Below are 5,547 nucleotides of genomic sequence, written 5' to 3'. Positions count from 1 at the left end.
AAAAAAAAAAAAAAAAGTTATTATGAAATTACATGTATGGTTTGATAACAAAAGTGAAAGTATAATAATGTTTTAAGTTTGTTTAATTTGTTGAACCCTGAAATTTAGCCAATTAAGGTTCGAAAACCTCTGTGAATTGAAATTGAACCAGTCAGGTGGGGTGGCTCATGCCTGTAATCCCAGCACTTTGGGAGCCCAAGGCGGGCGGATGTGGAGGTCAGGAGTTCGAGACCAGCCTAACCAATATGGTGAAACCCCATCTCTACTAAAAATACAAAAATTAGCCAGGCATAGTGGCACGTGCCTGTAGTCCCAGCTACTCAAGAGGCTGAGGCAGAAGACTCGCTTGAACCCAGGAGGCAGAGGTTGCAGTGAGATCCCACTGCTGCACTCCAGCTGGGCAACAGAGGAGACTCTGTCTCAATTAAAAAAAGAGAGTGAATCAAAATAAAATGTAGCATTTAGGTCTGGTGCAGTGGCTCGGCCTAAAGCGAAACTCTGTCTCAAAAAAAAATTAAAATTAAATAAAATTGTAGGATTCTATAAATGAGTTAGCACTAAAGATAAAATATATAAAATTTAAGACAGTGTTATAACGATTGAGAAAAAAATCTGAATATAAATTCTGATAGTTCAGAGGAAAGCAAGAGAGGATTCAGCACCATGAGAATGTCATTAATATTGGGAGAAATTCTCAATTGACCTTCAAGTCAACTATGAGTATCAATTTAATGAGGAAGTTGGAAGCATTTGATGCAGTTTCCTGTGTCACATCATCGCTCCAATAGTAATATATTATTTAGCTAGTGACTGCTGCAACAAACCAAAGATCACACCAGTAATTCCCAGCTGGCTTGGAATGTCATTGCATATATGGAAAATTAATGTTTCCTGACTTACTGGATCTGTTCTTTCAACCCATCTTGCACACAACTGCCAGATTAATATTATTACTTTTTATGTTGTATACTTCTGTTCAAAAATCCTTTATAGGACAAACACTTCAGCTTCACCGTCAAAGCTCTCTATAATCTGCTTCACATCTTATCTCCTATCATTCCTTAATAGCCTTTACTTCACCTAACCCTATGTATTCATTCTTAACTAAAGATATCCAGCTGGGCTCAGTGGCTCAAGCCTGTAATCCCAGTATTTTGGGAGGCCGAGGCAGAAAGATCGCTGGAGGCCAGGAGTTCAAGACCAACCTAGTTACATGATGAAACCTCATCTCCACAAAAAATAGAAATAAGAAAATTAGCCGGTTGCTCCTGCATGTCCATATCAGGTGAATCCCTTGAAGTCAGGAGCTCGAGACAACCATGGCCAACATGGCAAAACCCCATCTCTACTAAAAATACAATAATTAGCCAAGTGTGGTGGCGCATGCCTGTAGTCCCAACTACCCAGGAGGCTGAGGCAGGAGAATCGCTTGAACCCAGGAGGTGGAGGTTGCAGTGAGCAGAGATAGCACCACCATACTCCAGCCTACGGAGCAAGACTCTGTCTCAAAAAAAAAAAAAAAAAAATCCTACAAGTTCTCACATTCATGCCTATATTCGTAGTATGTCTGACAAGTTTCCCTAGCCACTCACTAAATTTGCTGTATCTCTAACTTACAAAGTTGTAATTTCTTGCTGAAGACCTCTGCAAATCAAAATGCTGTAATAAGTAACAATGTAACTAAAAGAAACAAACCAATTCCCTTCACCCAGATAGAAAGTGAGTAAGAGAATGGCCTTAGCTAAGTATTTAGTAGAGACCTTACAAAGCAAAACTTAAATATGGCCTTTGGTAACTAATGGCCTTTCAGAGGCTATGACTGAATACAAGGTCTTTTTGTTATGCCTTACAGACCAATTGCACTCTGATGGTGAGACACTGACTTCATGGTAAGGCAGCTGGAAAACATCTCTTTAACATGGATTCATGGCAGGATTTTTCCAATTCGAATAATGTACCATGTCCTTTAAAAGAAAAACAATATTCTTGGACCTCTACTGTTGACCTAGATTGTTTTACTCAATATATACTTAATATGTAAAAGGTATACTTAATGCATAAAAAGGCATGAGCTCTGTAGGTGCTATTAATACCCTTGTTTATTGGCTGTTCTCCCATCCTAATTCTTCCTAATGACAGTTTAATTTCCTTTTGGTGAATTACCTTTCCCCAGTTGGGCACAGCCAAAGTAACCCATACAGAAGCCAAGGGGTATCTGGACATTGTTATATCTTTCCTCTCAGTGACCTGCTACAGTCAAAGGTTGGATACATGACCTAATCTTGGCCAGCTGGACTGTGTCCAAGGAGATTTTTGAGTGGAGAAAACACTTCACTTATCTGGCAGCATATGTGGGCCAAATGATACATGTTGCTGTGGTTCTTGTCTGTCTCAGTTCTTTGCCTTGAACCTGAACCTGGTTCTCCTGCCCTCCTATTGTACTCTATTTAAAATCCTACTAATAAGTTAGCCAGGCTGGGTGCAGCGGCTCAAGCCTATAATCCCAGCACTTTGGGAGGCCAAGGTGTCACTCCAGCCTGGGTGACAGAGTGAGACTATCTCAAAAAAAAAAAAAAAAAAATACAGAAGAGGTTTCAGTTGTATTGGATTGGACTCTTGTATTTGTGATCAAGGAAGTTACAGCAAACGGGTATAAGAGTTCCAAAAATTTTGAGGGGAGCTGAGATAAGGTGGAGGAAGCCATAGGTTCCAGACATTAGATGCAAAAATGAAGGGTGATGTGGTTTGGATATTTGTTCCCTCCAAGTCTCACATTGAAATATAATCTCCAGGGTTGAAGGTAGAGCCTAGTGTGGGAGGTGATTCTGTCATAGGGGTGGATCCCTCATTAATAGTTTCACATCCAGTGAAAGGATCTACCCCAGACCAAGAGGTATTTTAGTTTCCTGACTTGAGGCATGTGATTAAAGTCCATTTGCCAGTCCTGGGCGGGGGCAAATCCCTGAGCTTGATGTGTAGGGAAGGGAATCCCTGAGGAGTAGTAGAGTAGCAGATGGAACACTGAGAAGTGATTTCCTTAAGGATAGATTTCCACAATGGAAAGGAGATGAGAGGTTCTACGAGGCAGGCTAGCGACTTGTAACCTATATGGAAGAGGTTATGAAATGACGATAGAATAGAATGGGCCTGTGAGTGTGGAAGGAGATATTTTCCGTGATCCAAGAACCATTTGCGTTGTGTGGGAAGAGATTGATAGGGAAGTTTCAGTGGGAGAGTAGGTGGGAGTGACTGATGAGAAGGGGAAAAACTGGCCATGAGGGACAGAAGTTGGAATGCTGGCTGCTTTTTTAGCTACCTTATCAGCATAAGCATTGCCCTGAGCGATGGGATCTGATGCCTTTTGGTGGCCCTTGCAGTGTGTGACTCCAGCTTCCTTCAGAAGTAAAGCGGCCTGGAGAAGAGTTTTTATTAAAAAGGCATTCATGATGGAGGACCCTTGCATAGTGAGGAAACCTCTTTCAGCCCATATAACAGCATGCTGGTGCAGGATATGGAAGGCATATTTAGAGTCAGTATAAATATTAACATGCAGTCCCTTTGCAAGAATGAGGTCCCAAGTTAAGGCAATGAGTCTGGCTTGCTGAGAGGTAGTGGAGGGGGCCGAGCGGTAGCCTCAGTGATAGATGTGGAAGATACTATAGCATAGCCTGTCTTTGCTGGTGAGTGGCAATTAGGCCTGGTAGAACTGCCATCAATAAACCAGGTGTGATCAGGGTGAGGAACAGGAAAGAAGGAAATATGGGGAAATCGAATAAATGACAGGTGGATTAGACAGATGCAGTCATGGGGGTCAGATGTGGTGTCAGGAATAATGTGAGGGCTAGCCTAAAACAGTAAAGTCAAGTTGTTTGGACAGAAAGGCTACAGGGCGTGGCCCTGGCTCTTGTGTAAGAATTCTGACCACGCAGCCCTGTACTTCAGCTATGTGTAATGCAAAGGGTTGGGATGAGTTAGAGAGAGCTAGTATGGGAGCAGCTTTAAGGCTGTTTTTTAAGGAATAAAAAGGGGAATGGGGAAAGGATTTAGGATTTATGGGGTCAGCTAGGTTTATCTAGAACAGAATGGGTTATGGAGGGAGGTATTGAGGAAAGGAGAGTATATGACTTTGGCACCACGGGGTGGATAGGCAAGACAATTTGGTTGATAAGGCACAGATCCTGAACTAACTTGTAAGACTTGTCCGGTTTTTGGACAGGTAAAATGGAGGAATTGTAAGGAGAGTTTATAGGCTTTTAAAAGGCCATGTTGTAACAGGCGAGTGATAACAGGCTTTCGGGAGGCTGAGGCAGGAGAATGGCGTAAACCCGGGAGGCGGAGCTTGCAGTGAGCTGAGATCCGGCCACTGCACTCCAGCCTGGGTGACAGAGCGAGACTCCGTCTCAAAAAAAAAAAAAAGGCTTTAATCCTCTTAAAGCATGCTGTGGGATGGGATATTGGTGTTGAGCAGGGTAAGGGTGATTAGGTTTTAACAGGGTAGTAATGGGCATGTAATCGGTTGCCAGGGAGAGAGTAGAGGTATCCCGTACTTGTGGGGGTTAAGGTGGGGGGATATGAGAGGAGGATGCGATGGAGGCTTTGAACTGGGGAAAAGGACAGCAGTGAGGTGCGGCTGTAGGCCAGGAATAGTCAGGGAAGCAGATAATTTAGTTAAAATGTGTTGACCTAATAAGGGAGCTGGGCAGGTGGGGATAACTAAAAAGGAGTGCAGAAAAGAATGTTGTCCAAGTTGGCACCAGAGTTGGGGAGTTTTAAGGGGTTTTGAAGTTTGGCCGTCAATGCCCACAAGTTATGGGGACAAGGGAAACAGGGCCTTGAAAAGAAGGTAATGTGGAGTGGGTAGCCCCCATATCAATTCAGGGGACAGAATTACCCTCCACTGTAAGAGTTACCCGAAGCTCAGCGTCCGTGATGGTCAAGGGGGCTTCCGAGGCAATTGGGCAGCGTCAGTCTTCAGCTGCTAAGCCGAGGGGATCTGGGAAGGAGTCAGCCAAGGAACACTGGGTTTGGGCTCCAGGGGCTTCAGGAGCAGCGGTGATGTGAGTCAGTCTGACCTCTAGTGGGGGCCGCACAGACAGGGCACGGCTTAGGAGAAATCCCGGGCTGCAGGCATTCTGAGGCTTAGTGGCCAGTCTTTTGGCATTTGAAGCAAGGTCCATGAGGATGTTTTGAAGGAGCCCCTGGGAGCTGTGGCTTGGATGTTCTGAAGTTCTTGTATGCTGGAGACGTGGTTGTGGGTGGTCTTACAGTGCAGGCAAGTAGCTGTAACTCAGAAATTAGTTGCTGTCTGGCTACCTCCTCTCTATTATTGTACACCTTGAACGTGAGGTTGATTAATTCCTGTTGTGGGGTTTGAGGGCTGGATTCCAATTTTTGAAGCTTTTTTCTAATGTCAGGAGCTGGCTGGGTGATAAAATGCATATTAAGAATAAGGCGGCCGGCCGGGCGCGGTGGCTCAAGCCTGTAATCCCAGCACTTTGGGAGGCCGAGACGGGCGGATCACGAGGTCAGGAGATCGAGACCATCCTG

Source organism: Mandrillus leucophaeus, unplaced genomic scaffold, assembly GCF_000951045.1.
Source record: "Mandrillus leucophaeus isolate KB7577 unplaced genomic scaffold, Mleu.le_1.0 Scaffold350, whole genome shotgun sequence".
NCBI lineage: Eukaryota > Metazoa > Chordata > Mammalia > Primates > Cercopithecidae > Mandrillus > Mandrillus leucophaeus.
Note: the sequence above shows the minus strand (reverse complement) of the source record.